This window comes from Colobus angolensis, unplaced genomic scaffold (genome assembly GCF_000951035.1).
Source record: "Colobus angolensis palliatus isolate OR3802 unplaced genomic scaffold, Cang.pa_1.0 Scaffold95, whole genome shotgun sequence".
Taxonomy (NCBI): domain Eukaryota; kingdom Metazoa; phylum Chordata; class Mammalia; order Primates; family Cercopithecidae; genus Colobus; species Colobus angolensis.
The window spans coordinates 2,914,619-2,934,199 of NW_012123487.1; the positions used below are offsets into that span (position 1 = coordinate 2,914,619).

Consider the following 19,581-nt stretch of genomic DNA (forward strand, 5'->3'; position numbering starts at 1 on the left):
TTGATGGGTGCTGATGAGTTGATGGGTGCAGCACACCAACATGGCACAAGTATACATATGTTACAAACCTGCACGTTGTGTACATGTACCCTAGAACTTAAAGTATAGTAATAAAAGAAAAAGAAACTGGAAAAAAAAGTTCTTAAAAGTAACCAAATAAAAATGCACATTATACACAGGAGAGCAATGATAAGAATTATAGCTGGCTTCTCATCATAAAAATTGAAAGCCAGAAGACAATGGAATAACATCTTTAAATTGCAGAAAGAAATATATTATCAATGTTGGATTAAATATTCAGTGAAGATAACTTTCAGAAATGAAGACAAATAAAGGTGTATTAAGTTAAACATAAAAGCAGAGAGAATTTTCCAACAGCATACTTGTACTACACTAAATGCTAAAGGAAGTTCTTTAAGCTGAAGAGAGATGCTACTAGAGAGAATCTGGATCTACAGGAAGGATTGAAGAATATGGCATATGGGAAAGGTGAATAAATATAACACTCTGTTTTTATTTTCTTGAATTATTCAAAAGTTAACATTTTCATTAAAAAATAGTAACATTGTATTGTGGAGTTTATAATTCATGCAGAAATATGTATATGGCAATAATAACACAAAAGATGGATTGCAGGTAAATGGGGTTATACTATGTTAAGTAGCTCAGATTATGTGTATGGTATATTATTTCAAGATAAAGTCTGATAAGAATGCCTATCGTAACCTCTAAAGCAATTACTAAAATAAAAAGTACAGGTAGTTGTAACACTAGAAAGATGGTGGAGCAAGAGCAAAGAAAAATCCCTTTGGTTCCAGAAAATCTCCTGAAAAACAGGAAGGCTTATGAAGCCCTCAAAGCCACCCAGGCAAAGCAGGCACTTTTGGCAAAGAAGGAGCAGAGGAAAGGAAAAGGGCTCAGGTTTAAGTGACTGGAATCATTTCTACATGATTCCTGGAGGCAGAAACGTGACAAGGTGTGTCTCAGATGACTAGAAGTGAAACCTCATGCCTTGGAATCACCAGATAAACATTCCTTGGCCTTCGCTGTACACCTCGAAAGGATTGATGGCATGTTTACTGGTGCAGAGAACCATTGCAAGACTTTGCCTAAAGAAAATTTTTAGTGGTGTCTTGTAAAAGTCACCCCCCAGAACCTAAAAATGCTGCATATAGTGGAACCTTATGTGACCTAGGGCTTTCCAAATCTGAAGTCTGTCCGGGAACTCATTTTCAAACGTGGACAAGCCAAGGTCAAGAATAAGACCATCCCTCTGACAAACAACACAGTGATTGAGGAGCACCTAGGGAAGTTTGAAGTTTGGTGTCATTTACTTGGAAGACCTCATTCGTGAAATTGCCTTCCCAGGGAAGCACTTCCAGGAGATCTCATGGTTCTGGTGCCCTTTCCACCTCTCAGTGGCCTGTCATGCTACCAAAAATAGGGTGGGCTTCCGCAAGGAGATGGGCACACCTGGCTATGGGGTGAACACATCAATCAGCTCATCTGCCAGCTGAACTAGACCCAGGTGTCAAACTGCAGTAAATTTTTATCAGTGAAGTAGAAGCATGTGTTTTTGTTTTTTTGGGGGGAATTTTTATCAAGTATCTTCAGAGAAGATTATTTCCTGCTTTATCTTCAAAAACTGGAAAGGAAGGGTCAAAGAAAAGACTACCTATGTTCATGGCAAGCACCTCTCATCACAGTCCAGTTCCAAGGAAAACTTACAGCGTTTTCTACGTCGGCTGTTGCCTCGTCTGAAATCAGCATATTTCATGGATGAAGGAAACCTGCTTTGTTGCATCTTCTATCCTAGGGTTTAATGTTGGTGAATGAATAACTCTAGCATTTGTACAAGGCTCACTAAGACTCCTGCAGCAGTCAATCAAGCCCAGGGACGTAATCGAATCTGGAGATTCCTGGGACCTTGTTTTGAAAAAGACTTGAAATACACATAGGAAGAAAGGTACAAAAATAAATGTTCACTCGTCTCTGCAAAAAACAAACAAACAAAAAAACCACAAAGAGGTATGATTAAAAAGCCAATAGAGAAAACAGAATACTAAAAAGTACTCAAGACAGGAAAGGAGAAACAAAAGAATGAAGAATAGAGGGAACAGATAAAACAAGTAGCAAGATGGTAGAATTAAAGCAAACCACATCAATAATTTAATTAATAAAAGACTAAGCACTCAAATTGAAATGCAGAGTTTGTCAGACAATTAAAAAGCAAGACACAGAAAAACACTGTTTAGAAGAGATGCGTGTTAAGTATTAACACACTGACAAAGGTAAGAGAATGGAAAAAGCTATTTATGCAAGCATCAAACATAAAAAAGCTGGTATAGCTATACTAGTATCTGACAAAATAGAGGAGAAGATAAAGATGATCATGGGTCATAATGGTATAGATTATTTTTTGAACTGAATTGTGTTTTCTCAAAATTAATATGTTGAAGTCCTAACCATCAAAGTGTCTGTATTCAGAGATAGAACCTTTACAAAATTAAAGTTAAAGGAGGCCATAAGGGTGGGGCCAATAGGACTGGGATCCATATAAGAAGAGGAAGAGACACGAGAGATCTTTCTCTGCATACATGGAAGAAACACCATGTGAAGTGATATGGTCTGGCTGTGTCCCCACCCAAATCTCACGTTGAATTGTAACGTGTCAAAGGTGGGGCCAGGTGGAGATAATTGAATCATGGGGGTGGTTCCCCCATATTGTTCTCATGATAGTGAATAAGTCTTATGAGATCTGATGGTTTTATAAATTGGAGATCCCCTGCACAAGCTCTCTTGTCTGCCGCCATGTAAGATGTGACTCTGCTCCTCATTCATCTTCCACCATGATTGTGTGATTGTGAGGCCTCCCAAGCCATGTGAAACTGTGAGTCCATTAAATCTCTTTCCTTTATAAATTACCCAGTCTCAGGTATGTCTTTATTAGCAATGTGAAAACAGACTAATACATGAAGACACAACAAGGTGGCCATCTATAAGCCAAGGAGAGAAGACAGGCTTCACCAGAACCAACCCTGTTGCCACCTTGATAATGGACTTTCCAGCCTTCAGAGCAGTAATAAAGTAAACTTCTGTTGTGTAAGCCACTTGGTCTGTGGCATTTTGTTAGGCAGGCCAAGGTGACTAATGCAGATGATAAAGGGGTCAATTCCTTGAGAAGAGATATCAATTCTAAATGTGTATGTATTTAATAATAGCACTTCAAGATACATGAAACAAAAAATGAAACAACTAAAGGGAGAAATCAACAGTCATAGTTGGATGTTGTAATAACTGTCACTGTCACTTAGTAATTGACAGTACTTTTTCAGCTCTGGTCTTAGAAGTGGCTATTTCTGCAAGGAGCTCTGGTTTCTTTTAGCACAGAATGGCATTTAGAAACCAAGGAATGTAGTCATTGTTATTAGGGTGTTGCTATCCCCACACCTTCTCAGTAGAGATAGAGAATATATGTATCGCTACATATATCCTCATATATCTACATATGTAGATATAGATATACATACAAGCAAACAAACTATACACACACACATTCCAACTTTAGAGTCATTTTCTTACTCTGGGCTTCTATAACAAGATACCATAGACTAGGTGGCTTAAACAACAGAAATGCATTTCTTACAATTCTGGAGGCTGGAAGTCCAAGATCAGGGTGCAGAATCCATGTCTGGTGAAGTCCACTTCCTGGTTTGCCGATGACTATCTTCTCACTGTATCCCCACATGGTGGAGAGAGGAAGCTCTAGTCTCTCTCTCTTCTTAAAAGATACAGTCCAATCATGGGGTTCTCCACCCTCATAACCTCATCTAAACCTAACTGCCTTCCAAATGCTTAACTTCCTAGTATTATCCCATTGGGGGTTCGGGTTTAACTGTATGAATCTGGGAGAGGGATACAAATATGCACTCCACAGTAGTTCTACATACAAACATGCAGTCCATAATAGTCCTTCATGCATTTATATCTGTATTTTATACCTCTGTGTATTGCAAACTGAGCTCACACCAATATCTCAAATTCCACTGGGTTTATTCTTGTTTTCTCTTTTCCATATTTCCTACTCTCATTTCCAGTAGTGAGAAACATGGCTCCTATTATCCCTAGTGTAATTGTCCCCCAGTATCCATGGGGGATTTGTTTCAGAACTCCCTCAGATACCAAAATCCATGGATGCTCAAATGCCTTATGTAAAATGGTGTAGTATTTGCATGTAACTTACACATATCCTCCTGTAACCTGTAGATTACTTGTAATACATAATACAATGTAAATGTTACATAAATAATCGTCATACTATAGTATTTAGGAAATAATGACAAGAAAAAAAAGCCTGTACATGTTTGGTCCAGTCGTAACCAGCCATTTTCCCCCCAATATTTTCAATCCACAGTTTGTTTAATCCACAGAAACCACGAATGTGGTGGGTGACTGTTCTACCTGTTTGTTACATCTCTCTATATGTAAGCAGTCTGCATCACCACTGCAACCCCCAACTCCCACTGCTTTTGCACAGACACCCTCCTCTCCTTGCATGGAACATATTTATACAAAACTTTCACATGTATCTGAAATTCAGATTTAACTGGGCATCCTGTATTTTTATTTGCTAAACCTGTTAGTCCCAGAAGGCCATCCTAACTTCCGTGCTCCCGGCCTTCAGGTGACTGTGCTGCAGCCCACGTTCTCTCTCTGCCCAGCCCTGCTTGTGTCCCTTCCTTGGAAGAGGTGTTGATCTCTAGAAAGCACCCCCCAAAAATTTCCTGTTGCTCATCTCCATTTTCAATCAGCTTCCAGGGACTAAACTTGCAACATCAAGCCCCTGCTTTATTATTTCCCTGGTTCTAAGACCCCAGAGGTCCCAACCCACACCCATGTAAGCCCAGTTCCCTGAGCAACCTCGATCCTGGCCCCAGGGCCTGGGGGTGATTCCAGAGGAGCCCCTTTCAGGGATTACGGGCACAGGACGCTGGCCCTGCAGACCTCCAAAGGGCTCCCGCCCACCAGGGGGCAGTCTTCACCTGCGTGTGAGCAGCTCCGGAGGCCCGGGCAGGGGCTCGCTGGGGGAACCGATGCGGGGAATACGTGCGTGAGGGCACGTGAGGGCCGTGCCGGCCAAAGCCCCAGCGTGCGCGGCCTTGCGTGCGTGTACACGCACATGTGTCCAGGTGCCTACGCAGGTGCCTGACCCTGGGCAAGTTGCTCCGTCACGCGGACCTCAGTTTTCTCATCTGTCCGACAAAGGGATCTTTCCGTCTCTGACTGTTGGTGTTCCTTTATCCAAGACTGCTCAGCACGCTGAGTCCTCTCTTTAGAGCCATCTCTGCTTATTGAACAGAGGCAGGGATTCCAGGCCTTTGAATTGATGCGGGGGGTGAGTAGGAGAAGGCAGTGAGGCACGTAGGGGTTTTTGTCTTTTGCTGCCCAAAGCAATGATCTGTAATTGGTTTCTAAATATTTGCATTTGTATTCTTTGCAAAACTTTATTTCAAAATAATGTGAGTCTTTAAGTCCTATGCAAAGCCACCAGAATCCTTGGTAGTGCTTTCCTACTCGTTTGCAGGAATCTGGGCAGAACATGAATTCCCGGAACTAGTGGGACTTTCCAACCAGTTGCTTCTCATGCAGAGGCAGAAAAATGAGGGGGTAAATAGGTCAGGCCTCAGGGGCAGCCTTCTTGGCCCTTACAGATCATTTAATTGCTGTGCCTCAGAGTCTCTTCTGTAAAATGGGAATGATAATAGTACCCTAAGTGATAGTATTATTATTAAGTATTGGTTGAGTGTTCTCAGCTTTGTCATAATACAGCTCTGTGACCTTGGCCACTTTCCCAGGACCTTTGTTTCCTTATCAATAACGGAATGAAGTACTCATTTTGCATGGTTGTGATGAGCAGGTAGGATGTTTGTGAAATCACCTGGTGGTACCTAGTAGATGCTAAATAAATACCTATTTCCCTTATTGGATAAGTATTGCTTCCCAGTTAACACTTATCTTCCCTGTTGCCCTGGCCTCAGCAAGGTGACAGTGGTAAGTCAACAGATCCCTTTTGACAGAGACCTCTCCAGGACATCTGCCTTAGAGGAAGGAGAGTGTAGGTGTTCAGGAAGCTTTGGGGAGAATTGATTTACTTCCTGGAGGGCTTTTTATTAGACCTGAAATGTCACCACGTGGTTTGCTGCTTCCTCTGCCTGTGGGTGATGGGGTAGGAGTAGAAGGTGGAGGAGGTACAAGTGTCTTGTTAGGAGCCCCTGGAAGTCACCTCTTTAGAGGGGCCATCTCTGAGATACAACGATTCGTTTTCTGTTATCCCTATATTTTTGTCTCCACTGCCCCCAACTCCCATGTAAACAGCCTGCTCCTTTGGGAGCCCGGCTTTGGGAGTCTGCTGCTGCAGGCCAGGGAGTAGGAGTTGCTTTCTTTTCTTTTTTGTTCCTTTCTGGGAGCCTGAGTTCTTTGAGATGTGAGTGCCTTTGAGGGAAGAGTCCAGGAAGCACAGCACCCTTTTCCCTGGCAATGCCCGGGGTGGGCAGGACCTCAGAGGGCTGACTGTGATGTGTCTGTGACCAGCTTTCTCTGGCACTGGTTGGCACAGAAGCAGCAGAGCCCCTGGGCTCCTGGGTACTGTGTGGCCTTGCATCAGGTATCTCATTTGTCCCCACTGGGGACAAATGGCCAGTGACCACGCATGCACCCCTTCCAGTGATGCTGGTGAGAGAGAGGACGGGCAGGTTCCGTTAATGACCACGACCGAATTTCCTGTCTCAGGTGGGATGGGGGTTCAGAGGTGGATTTAACTTGATTTAAAGAAATTTTTAAGAAATTATATTTCTCATATACCTGAAATTGTGGAGTTTGATTTGTAGTTGCTATTTCAGAATTTTCCCTAGCACCTACACAGTGTCTTGTATGCAACAAGCACTCACTGAGCCCTTCTCCTTACCCTGTGAGTCTACCTATTGGACTAGTCCTGGTGTTCAGGACTTAAAGTAATGGGCTAGCTAGGAGCCTCCAGGGCTGGGTATCTAGCCTGCAGGTGCCATGAGATGGGTACTCCCAACAGTACAGCCTCAGACACCTTGCTCTGCTTGACAGAGGTTTGCGGGAATGAATGACAGCACCAAGAGCTACCCTGTCTCGAGAGCTTCTGATCTGCTGGCCTGGTGTGAAGTCCTTGGCACAGATTATCTCATTAGTTTTCACAGCAGCCCTGTAAGGTCCAGACTATATTGTCTCTATTTTGCAGATGAGAAAACTGAGGCTTGGAAAGATGGCAGAGCCAGAATACTGTCCCCGGTGGTTGGACACCAAAGTCACTCATTTTAAGCACTTAGGACAAGTGACTGATGGACTGACTGAATAAAGAAGGTAAGGAATAATAAAGTTGCCAAACTGGGGAATGGCAAGACAGAATGTATTTATTTCTTGCCTTTGACACCTGTCTTCAGTGATCCTTTCCCTCCCTGTTCCCCTTAGACACCACCCAGAGAGGCTGATTTCCAGCCTGTGGGGTGCAAGAGGGAGTGAGGGTCCTCTGTCTGTGCCTTCTGGGCCCTCTGAGAGCTCTTGGTCCTGACTCTGGGCTGGGAGGCTGGAGCCCTATTGCCTTTTCTATCAGGGATGGACAGAGACATTCTTTTTCATTTTCTTTCCCCAATGCCATTTTGTTAAATCAGAAATCCTTGAGGAGTGAAGTCACATTTTCCATGCCCCTGAAAGCTCTGGATGAGTGTTATTGTAACCAGAGGAGACTGGGGACAAAGGAAGCTTATAATTTTGTAAACGAGGCTTGGGAGAGCCCTGCCTGCAATGGCTTTCCAAGGGGAGAGGCAGAATTCGGAAAAACCAGAGGCAAGAGGAATGGCAGGACTGGCCAGCTTTGAGCCTGGCACCCAGGCAGAGACCCTCCTGGGGGCCAGGCAGGGTTCTGAGTCCCTCCTGCCCGCTTCTCCGGTTACTGTTTCCCAGCCTTCCCTGGGGAGGGAAGTTGGCCTGCTGAAGCGGCAAGATCTCTGTGCTTGGAGTGAAGCACCTGGGGTCCCAGTGCCGGCTCATTCACCTCAGTTTTCTCATCTGCAAGATGGGCTGGTGAAGGATCTGCCCCGAAGAGTCTGCCTTCAGCCTGGTGATGGGACTGTGTTTTATAGAGAACGAAACAGAGGCGTGTGTTTTTCAGATAGGAAGTGGCAGAACCGGGATTTAGATCCCGGCAGTCTTACTTCTGAGTGGAAACTCCCAACCCTTTGGCCACAGTGCTTAGACTCACCAGTGGCCAAATCATGTGAGACAAATGTGACCCGCGTGCTGCCACCTGGGGTCAGCCCTCTTTGCCCCAGCCTGTAGGGACGGAGGCTTCTGCTGGAAGGCTAGGCTTTTGGGTCTCTTCAAACCTTAACATTCTCGGACCTTCTCCTAGTGGCCAGACTCTGACATACTGCGTGGGAGGGAAGTCTGGGGACAGGTGGCCCATTTCAGCCCTTCTCAAATGAGGTCCAAGCAGATGGCTGTTGCTTCCTCTTGCTGGCCATGGCTTCTCACTAGGCTTGCACAGAAATGGAGAGAAGACCAAATAAAGCTCCTTTGAGGACAAATGTCCCGGACAAGGCTGGGGGTGGGGATCCGAAGATGGACAGAACCAACCCCCCACCTGCCACCTGCAGGGCTCTGAGCCTGCCTGCTCCCAGACTGCAGGTCTTCTGTGCAGGCTGGGGCTGGGTGTTCAGGGCTGAGGGGGGCAGGCGTGTGAGTGGTTTGGAGGAAAGGGCGGGGTGGAGGGGAATGGGTCGTTCACACTCAGCCTGGGTCTGTCACTGAGCACGCGCTCCCTTGCCCCCACAATTCTGGCCCTAGTTCTCCTACTTCCCTAGCCCCGAAGCTGCCCTCTCTAGCAGGCGGCTGAGATTTCCCAGGTGAACTCGGGGGTCCTCCTCACCCAGGGTGGACTCGGGGATCCTCCTCACCCAGGCCAGGATGCCCATAAGGAGCCAGAGGGTGATGAGGATCTGCCTGTTTCCTCCGTGAGAGTTCCTCTCTCACAGGCATGGCCACTGCCCTCCTCAGCTTGTGAATGGAAACACATTCCAAGGGGGATCTGGCTTGGCCCAGGTGGGTTTGAGATCCCCCACTCAAGCCGCCTTCATCTCCCCTCCAGAGCACCAGCTCACTCACAAAGCTTGTCTCGGCCGGTTCTCCTCACAAGCGTGGCTGTACTCCCCTCTCCCTACTACCTTCTCTGTGTGTGTACGTCTGTCTCTGTGTCTCAGTGTCTCTGTCTCTCAGTGTCTCTCATGTTCTCTCTGTCTCTCAGTGTCTCTGTGTTTGTGTCTCTGTCTCTCAGTGTCTCTCTCATGTTCTCTCTGTCTCTCAGTGTCTCTGTGTCTCTGTCTCAGTGTCTCTCTCTGTCTCAGTCTCTCTCTCAGTATCTCTGTATGTGTCTCTCAGTGTCTTTCCACATCTCTCTCTGTGTCTCTCTCTACGTCTGTGTGTGTCTCTCTTGATGTGTGTCTCTCTTGCTCTCTTTCTCTCTCGGTCTCTCTCTCAGTCTCTTCCCCTCCCCCTACCCCCACTAATTTAATGGGACTTGTCTCAGTGTGAGGAAAGCGTCTAATTAGTCTTAGAGGTCCTCCTGTCCAGAATTTCTAAAGCCGTGCTCACGACAAGTGTCCCAGGCTTGAACGGGACGTTTAAGAGACTCTGGGCCAAGAGGAGCAGCACAGAACCACCCAGAGGATGGCTCTATGAAATGGATTTACAATAGTGCCTTCCCAGAGGGTTTGAGATAAAGCACTTAGAACAGAATTCATGTGTGGAGGCCAATAGAAAACATCGCCAAAGTTAAGCTGCTTTCCCTCTCCTCCTCACCGTAGGCTGCTCAAAGCCTCTACTATGCTAAGGAGAACACAGAGCTCCAAGAGGGTTGGTAGAGTTGCAGCATTTCCCAGGATTATTTGTCCAGTGAAACCTCTTGCCATGGAGCATCTAGTGGGGTCAGGGTTCCTCAAATCATAGTTGGGAAATATTGCTAATCCAAGCCCCTTATTCCAAAGAGAAGTGGAAACCTCCCTCCCCAAGTCCCTAGAGCCAGCTGGGGTGCACAGTCAGGAGGCTGGGCTCCAGCTGGGGGAACAGCTGAACTTGACTCCAGGATTGCGCCCAAGGGCCTCCTGTTGTGCTCCCAGGAGCCTTGGCAGTGTCCCTCCAGGGAGTGTCAAAAGCACCGGGAGGCGTGGGGTGTGAGCACCTTGTAAAAGTGAGCCTGCCGTGGATGCCGGAGCTTGCGTCCACAAAGATGGGTTGCCAGCAGACCGTGAGAGTGGATATGGGGGGAGGGGTGGCTAGACCCTCCCTTCCTTGCGTTTCTGTAGGTGAATTCTCTCTGTTTCAGGGAAGGACCCATAGGGCTCTCAGAATTATGTACCCTCCCGGCCCCCAGTCTGGAATCTGGAAGCCGGACTCTCTCCCTCCTAGGTCTGTATCGTAATCTTTTTGGTGTTGATCTCTAGGAAAGATGATACCTGCTCACCACCCCCTCTTAAATTCCTCTTCTGCCTTCTTTGGAAGGTTCTGCTAATATTCCAGCTGCCATCGTCTCAACTGTAACTTCTGAATACCATTAACCCCCTCTCCTGGCAGCTATGATCTGGTTAGAGTCTTATTAGGTTCCCAAGGATAATGAGGTTATCATCATTTTTTTGCCGCTTTTCTTCTCCCAGAATAGCTGGTCTTCTAAAGATGCTGTTCTCTTCTTTGCTGCTGCTGCTGCTGCTGTTCCTCCTCCTCCTCCTCCTCCTTCCTCCCCCTCCTTCTTCCTCCCCCTCCTCCTCTTCTTCTTTCTCCTCCTCCTCCTCCTCTTCTTCCTCCTCCTTCTCCTCCTCCTTTCTTCTTTCTTCTTTCTTCTTGACAGAGTCTTGTCCTGTCGCCCAGGCTGGAGTGCAATGGCATGATCATAGCTCACTGCAGCCTCAAACTCCTGGCCTCTAATGATCCTCCTACCTCGACCTCCCAAATTGCTGGGATTACAGGTGTGAGCTCCTGCCTTCTTAGCTTCTGTTTCGGGGTCACTATAGCTTAGGGCTGGTTTGCTCCAGAACTAGCCTCTGTTGTTGACTTTAAAACTCTTCTAATCTGGGAAGAAGAAACCTGGTGAGGGAGGATTCTATCATCCTACAGTCCATCTTCCAAAGGGGTGGAGTTCCACTGTCCCAGTGTCAGATATCCACTTAGATTTCTGTAGCAGCCCTTCCTTGTCTTGACCAAATGTGCTCACTTGCAGGGTGCTCTCTGTCCCTGACTGGGAGTGCCACTCCCTTCTCATCACAGCCTGTCCTCACTCACATGGGGTCTCAGCCCGCTGGAGAGGGTGGCTGGGTGCTGGTGATCGTCCAAATTTAGGTCTGGAGGACCCCCGGCATAATGGAGGGGCCTAAGAGTGCCCAGATTCTGGTGAAGCTGGCAGGCAGGGCAGGCTGGTACGAGCCTCCACTCACCTGTGAGCTGGTATCTGCCTAGTTGCTTGGCCTAGGAGAATGGACGACTCTCATTTTGAGTGCTTACTGGGGGCAAAGGAAGGGAGGCAGGCTATTTCTTATTGCCTATGCCAGGGCCATAGGAACCTGAGGTGCCAGGCCGTACAGAAGAGTTCCTTGTATGGGAGGGAAGAGGCAGTGGTACCATGGCATTGCAGCTCCCCGTCCCTGTCCCACCTTCAGAGCCCTTGGGAGTTCTTTGGCTGCTCTGTGACTCAGGGGTCCCGAAGGCCCAGGCTGGCTCTGCACCATGTTCTGGGTGGTTATTCACCAGAACCACTGTGCATGCGTCAGATCTGCTCGTATGGCAAGGGCCAGGCCTTTGCCCTGTGGAGGCTGCAGGGCACACACAGTCTGTTTACCACCCATATGTCCTTTCCAGAGTGGATGCCAGCAGCCTGCGGAGGCTGTGGGATCTCACTGGAAAGCCAGGGCTGGGTCCAGGAAAGTTGATTTTCCTCTCCTGAGATGCTTGCATGGGCCCCAGGCCAAGCTCTGCTGAGGGCTGGCGACTGACTGGGAAATGTTCGGCTCCCCTGTCATTGTGGACTCCAGTGGCAGCCTCTGGGGAGGAGAAAATCTGCATGGAGAGCAGTGCAGGCTCGCCTTGCTGATGAGACAGAACAAAAGAGGGGTGGGTTACTGGAGAGGGGACAGAGGACGTTCCTCAGGGGTAAAAGGGCTGACTAGTGAATCTGACCCAGGAAGAGGAGGAGGCAGCAGGGAGGGGGAAGGAAAAGCAATGGAGATATTGGAGGAGCCAAAGGGGACACAACTGTTCCTCCCCTGAAGGGGAAACCGTGGTGAGCAACAGCTGGAACAGGAGTGGAGCTTGGAGGGAGACACTAATGGAGCTCGATGCTTTGAAATTCAAGATGACAATACCAGAAAGGTTGGCTCCACTTGGTAAGTGGAGAGGTCTCAGGACAGGCAGGGGAAGTTCTCTTTTTGGAGTTTGACTCCATGTCTGGTGGGCTTTCACTAAAGTGCAAACCCCTGAGGGCAGAGATTCCTCTCTGTTTTTTTCATTGCTTCGACCCCAGTGCATAAAATAGAAGCCAGCACGGATCAGATTTTTAAAAAACAGTTTGTTGGATGATACATAATTTGAACACAGGGATGTAAAAGAAGGAACATTGTGTCTTAGGGCAAGAGCTGAAAGTCTCTTTCAGGTCTACTCTGGGGCCCTAGAAATGCTTGAGAAGGAGTAGTTTGGGGAATATTTAGGGTCTTCCCACTGCAGGGAGCAAACTGAGGGAGACTTTTAACTGGGGGAGAGAGGCAGGCAAGGTAGACTGTGCTGGGGGTGATCCAGACCAGAAGACAAGGGATAGGAGGTCCATGGCTAAGGTGAGTGGATAGAGGAACAGAGTATGGAGTCAGGTGTCACACCAGGTGGGCTTAGCCTACCTTCTGGGGCTCTGGAGAAGGTGATCTTCAGGAGTTTAGGGGGCCCAGGGATGTCTGTACCCCAGCAGCAGGGCCTCAGAGCAAATCAGGAACAACAGCAAGACAAGGGGGCTGGGCATTTGGAGTTGGGTCTCAAAGCGGGTAACCAAGACAGGACCTCAGGATGGGCCCAAGGCAGGAGAGGAGGCCAGTGACTATGCACATAGGCCTCAGGGCCTCAGGGCTGCAAGGCCAAAGGGAGCTGCGTCCCAAGGTGGGGGATGAAACTCCTTTCTTTGGCTTCCTATAAGGATTCACGCTGGGATTTGTGACCTGGTGAGCTGCCGATGGGGATCTGGGGGTCCTGTGACTCTATGGTAGGAACAGGAGAGCCTGAGACATTGGGAAGCAGACAGGATCCTCACACTGGGCACATCAGCAGCAGGCATGGCGTGGACAGACACAAAATCAAGAAGTTAGCTGAGTGGACAAGAAAGGCCGAGGAGGGTGACTGTGGAGGTCACAGGCAAAACAGAGGCCTTTGTGTGATGTAAGAAGCAGGCGCTCTTTTCTCTATGGGACAGACTTGGATTTCTGTGCTCAATGCAGAACCAGTGCACAATCTTTCCAGGGATGAATGGTCCTTTCTGTGTGACAGAGAGTGCTACCAGCATCAGGGAGTGGCTGGGGATAGAGATGAAAGAAAGAGGTGACTTGGAGATAATTGCAGACATGGAGTATTGAACACTTGCAGGAGGAAGCAGGCAGGTGTCATGGTATACTAGGAAAAGAAAGTAAATTTCCAAAGCCACAAGCATGTTGATGGCACAGCTGGTCAAGACTTAGGTGGGATGTGCTCTCTGCCACCCCACACTGCCCCCCAGGGGCCCAGGCAGATATTTGGAGAAAAAGAGTCCCTGAAAGGTGGCTGAAGTCAGTGAATAAATAAATTAATGGAGAAGGAATGTGTTTCCTGACCCCGATTTCAGGGAGGGCAGCTGGGGAGAAGGCCAGGGGTTTGTACTCAGGACCTGCAGCCTCCAGAAGCCAGGCAAATCTGAGCCTTTCCCCGGCATCTGAGGAAGCCATGGATAAAGCCATCAATCACTTTCTCAGTGGTGTGGAGAGCTCTGGAAGCCCCAGAGTGAGGCAGGAAGCCCCACTTCATGGCACTTCCAGAGGGGTCTGATATTTGTTTATGCGAGACATGGTCCATCTAGGAGTGACTTGATGATTCAGCATCTCCAGGGTGGGTGAGGTGGGAGGAGGCCAGCTTGGAGGGTGGGTCCTTTTCTGTTGGCCAGTCCCTGACACTTGGAGCTCTCCCTGCAATATCTGAGAGAGCAAGAGCATTTAATTATTCATTCCACAAACACTTCCTGGAAACTGACCTTGTGCCACACATGGGCTAGGAGCTGAGCAAAGAATGGTGAGCAATGGCAGGTGTGGTCTCTGCTCACGTGGAGCTTCGTGTACAGTGGGAGAGAGGGGGTTAATCAAAAAGTCACAGACTGGGATGTGTGTTCTAAGGAGATTTTGAAGTCAGGGAGGGTTTCTTTGGACAATAACACCTGTGTTGAGATAGGAAAGGCGATTAGACTTTTTCTAGGTGAAGTAAGGTGGTGTGAGGGAAGACATGAGTTTTCCTCTGGGGGAGCATGGGCTAAGGCCCCGTGGCAGATAGAAGCATGGTGGGTTTGATGAAAATCTGAAGAGGAGGGAGACTTATCAGGAGGTGACTGGATACTTGGATAGGGGTCCAGATTGTGCAGAGTGAGAGTAAGGCTTTATCTTCATCCTAAGAAGCATTGGGAAACCTTTGAGGGCTTTTAAGCAATGGTGGTGGAGGGTGGATGTTTAACCTGATTGAATATGCACTTTGCAAAGCTCCCTTTGGATGCTCTGTGGAGAACGTATTTGAGAACAGAGTGGATTTAAGGAGACCAAATAGGAGGCTGTGTAAATCATCTGGGTGAAGGATTACAATTGCTTAGACCTGTGCAGATGAACAGAGATGCAAATTTGAGAAATACGACAGCAAGTATTTATTTAGTATTCACTATGTGCCAGGCATTGTCCTGTGGGTTTTACATGGAGTATTTAATCCTCACAATATGGTAGATACTATTCTCCTCATTTAAAGATGAGGAAACAGGCAAGTGGAAGTTTAGTAATTGGTTGAGCCAGGGTTCAGTCTGGGAGCCCATACTCTTTTTAAAATTTATTTATAAATTTCTTTTAGTAGAGATGGGGTCTCCCTCTGTTGCTCAGGCTGGTCTTGAACTCCTGGTCTCAAGCAGTCCTCCTTTGACCTCCCAAAGTACTGAGATTACAGGTGTGAGTCACTGCACCTGGCCAGGAAGCCCATACTTTGCTAACCATCATCTTTGCTACCTAGTGGTTAGGATGTTAGATGAGAATGAGAGGACTTGGTGTTTGATTAGACATGAGGGGTGTGAGCATGAGAGAAGAGATGGCCCAGGCTCCTGGCTACCTTGAGTGGGTACTGTTTAATAGGCACAGCTGAATGAGACTGGGTTTGGGGGAGGAGTTTATAAGTCTGCCCTTGGACAGTGTAGTGGTTTTAAAATAAGTCCACATATTCTTTGATGCTTCTCCATTCAAGAGGTGGAGCTTGATTCCTCTCCCCTTCATTGTGGGTTGTATTCAGTAACTTGCTTCTAATAAAAGAATTATGGTGATAGTGATCACGTCTGGTTTTCAAGACAGGTAATAAGAGGCACTGTGACTTCTATCTTGGTTGCTCTCCCTTGGAGCACTCACTGTAGGGGAAATCAGCTGCCATGTTGTGAGAGGGCCATGTTGCAAGGACCTGAGGCCTCCTGCTAATAGCCAGCACCAACTTGCCAGTATGTGAGTAGGGTGAGCCATCTTGGAAGCAGATCCTCCAGCCTCAGTCAAGCCTTCAGATGATACAGCCCCAGCTAACATCTTGACTGCCACCCATGAGAAAACTTGAGACAGAACCCATGACTGCCACCCATGCGAGAACTTGAGCAGCAACTTAAGCTGCTCCTAGATTACCAGTCCTCAGAAATTGTGTGAGATGTTAAGTGTTTGCTGCTAAATTTGGTTGTAAATTGTTATACAGCGGTAGACAACTAATACAGACAACCAAGGGTAGGTGTTGGGTAGGCATTTGTTGTGACTTGGAATTATGATTTGGAAGTTGACAGCATTTCAGTGGTGGCTGAGCATGTAGGAGAAGAGAGTGGAGGGCCACATCGGGCTTTGAGAAGTTTTGTCCTTAAGTGGCTCTGTGGAGAGGGATGAAGGCCCTGAAGGCGACCGGGAAATCTGATGGTTTGCAAATTGGGTTCTGCATTGACTTTAGTCCTATAGAGGGGCCTCAGGGGATGGATGGAAATTTGGTGAGCATCTAGCCCTGCCAGGTTTCTACTCTGATTCATCTGGAGTGGCCTTTTAGCAAGGGGTCTAGTGAGATTCACTGGGGAAAAGCAAAGATCTGATGCTGAAATATTGGAAACTACTAGTCTAGTGCAACCACTACTTTTACAAATGAGGAAACTGACTTGCCTAAGGGCAGGCAGCTTTGGACACAGGTCTACTGGGTCTAATGTTCTTCCCACTGGGCCTCCTTGCCTCCAGCACCTTTCCGTGGGCCTGGGGGAAGAGAATTAGGGCCTGTGCAGAGGACAAGATGGGGTTCCTGCCTTTGACATTCTGTCCCCGCAACCAGGCACACACTGGGGAACAATGACACCCCTCCATGCCCCGTGTGGTGCCTCCTCCTCGAACGAGGCAGGACATGAGCTAATTCCTGGCTCTGCTAGGCATGTGGCTTGCCAAGACTGGTCTTCTCTGAGCCTCAGTTTCCTTATCTGTAAAATGGGAATGAGGATTCATCCTTCTTCACCAGGCTGTTGTGAGGGCCAAATGAGGTCCTAGAGGCCAGAGGGCTTTTCACTAGTGAAGTGCAGTGTAGTTGGAACAGGTAGGTCACTGCTGGCCGGGGGGTCTCAGCCTCTTCAGGCTGCCTTGGGCAGAGTGGGGCCCTTGGGGCCCTGGAGACCTGGCAGTCCCCACATGGTGTGAATCTTTTGCTAGAGCAAATCCAGGCCAGCTGCTCTGAATGTTGGTGCTGCCAAACTTTCAATAACCTGGGACCCCTGCCAGTCACGATGTTCTCCCTGGGTCTGATTTGCAGTGCAAATTGACTCTTAGCTGTTCCAAATTCTCTTGGCTCTCGAGTGCCCATCCTCAGGCCCCAGTACTCATCCTCCAGTCCCATCCCCCATTCTGTAATTCTCTCCCCCCAGTTATCCCCTCATCTCATTTGGAATTATCAGTGGTAGAAATCAAGTAGTGAACGCACCATTGTTTTATAGGGGAGACTCAGCGGGGCCCAGGAGAGTGACATGATTTGTTCACGATTACACCATCATTTACCAGTTTCTCTTTGATGAGTTCCTTTGAATGATGCCTGTGATCTGCAGCTTTCTACTTAATTGTCCTTTTTTGGGCCCTGGCCCCTCATCCACCTGCTCTTCCCTGAGTACCCAGCTGATGACAATGGGACCACTGCTCTCATATTTACCTACCTGCACCACCGCTGGTGGCTGACTTACACAATCCCTTGGCTGTAGAGCCTGGTCTGGGCTTACGGCTGTGCTTCCACAGTTTCTCCTGCTCTGGTCCTCTGAGGGTGGGCAAGGAGCTCTTAGAAGAGGAGACAGGAAGCCCCTGACTCTGGGCACCTCGGTCCCCAGCCCTCCCTGTCCCTCCCACCCTCTCAAGCCTCCAGGCTGTTTCTGAGGTTTGGAATCAGTAGAGAGTTTTCCCCTGACCCTATATTTTATTCTCCCACTTCTCTTTACTTGAACCCATTTGTAAGCGAAAAACCATTTGGGGTGTTGTGTTTATTTTTTCCTTGTTCCACGGGAAATTACTCAGAATGTATAAGTATGTGTTTTCCTTAGAAAATAGATTCCTTTACATTTTGGCTTTGTGGTTCCCAAAGCAAGTGGACCCGCAGAAACCTAGGCTGCCAAGAGGGCTCCCCATCTGGGACTCCTCCTGGCTTCAGAATTACACCCTTTCTCCTCGCAGCACCAGTCACCCCCTCCAGCCCCTTTTGGGTCCACAGCTTCTTAAACCCCACAAGACTTCAGCCAGAGTGGGCCTGACATCTCTCAGGAAGACCAATTCTTCCTGAGCCTTTACTTTTAATTCCTCATTCTCTCTGCTGGTGGAAGACGTTGTGATGGATCAGGGCATGAGAACATTTCCCCTCCTCCACCCTCCGGGGCTGGATTTAAACACAGACTTGAAGTTCTGAGTTCGAATCCTGGCTCTGCCTATTGCTGGCTGGTGACATGAGCAGTCGACTTCATCTCTTTGTGCCGTTTTCCTCTCCTGTAAAACACGGCCATTGACAGTATTTGTGCAGAAGGCCATTGGGAGGGTTAAGAGAGTTAATATGTGTAAGGCGGTTAGGATATTGCCTGGCATGGAATAAGTCTCATCTCATGTTTGCTTTTGTTCCTATGCATGTGCTTCGCCCCTGATAATACTCATTTTAGTTTTAGCCTTGGTTACAGCCCATTCCCAGTAAGGTGCAAAGGCAGGTAGAGACAGGATGGTGTCAGTATGGCTTCTCCTCATCACCTTCCCCCAAGTTGAGGGATCTCAGTGCTCTTTTCCTTGGCTTGGCCCCTAACCCAGAACTCCCTTTCCTCCCTTCCAAAAATCGCCTTTCTGTTTGCTCACCCATGTTCATAGCAGCATAATTCACCAGATCCAAAAGGTGGAAGCAGCCCAACTGTTAATCAATGGATGAGTCACTCAACAAAACGTGGCATTTCCATGCAAATAGAATATTATCCAGCCTCAAAAAGGAAGGAAATTCCGACATCTGCTCCCACATGGATGGACCTTGAAGACATTATGCGGAATGAAGTAAGCCAGACACAAAACGACAAATATTATATGATTCCACATGTAGGAGGTATCCAGAGTCGTCAAATTCAGATGCAGAAAATAGAACAGTGACTGCTGGGGCCTAGGAGGAGGGGGAGGATGGGAGGCTGTTATCTAATGGGTAGAAAGTTTCATTTTGAGATAATTAGAACATTTCTGGAGAAGGAGGATGGTGATGGTTGTACAACAGTGTCAATGTCCTTAATGCCACAGAACTGTACACTTAAAAATGGCTATCATGGGAAATTTAGTGTTATATATATTTACCAGAATATAAAAGGCAGAAGTAAATAAAAATATATCAATAATTAAAAAAAAATCCAATTTGCCTCTTGAGACACTCCGAGAGGGGCACTCATAGTAAAGTATTCATGCCCTGTAGGGGGCATGAGGGTGAATGAGTCTCCCAGGGATTGGGCTTGCCAGTGAACTCCTAATTGGCTCCCCTTATTGCTTTCAACCCTTGAGGGAAGCTCTTTCCTGGGCATCCTCCCTGGGAGATCCTCAAGTTCATAGGGTCACAGCCTTGACAGGCAGCAGCCTCCATGTTACAGAGATACCTTATCTCCTACACCGTCTTGGAGCTGGGGACTGGCTGCTGGTCATGGATGTGTGGCCCTCTGGGTCCCCCAGCACTTCACTTGCTCTCAATGCATGAGTGCGCATTCATCTAGGATTAATTAGG

At 47.8% G+C, this 19,581-nt stretch overlaps 1 pseudogene; it reads left to right on the forward strand.

Moving 5' to 3' along the window:
• Positions 1-778: 778 nt before the first annotated feature.
• LOC105504741 lies at positions 779-1,522 on the forward strand (annotated as a pseudogene).
• The last annotated feature ends 18,059 nt before the right edge of the window (positions 1,523-19,581 follow it).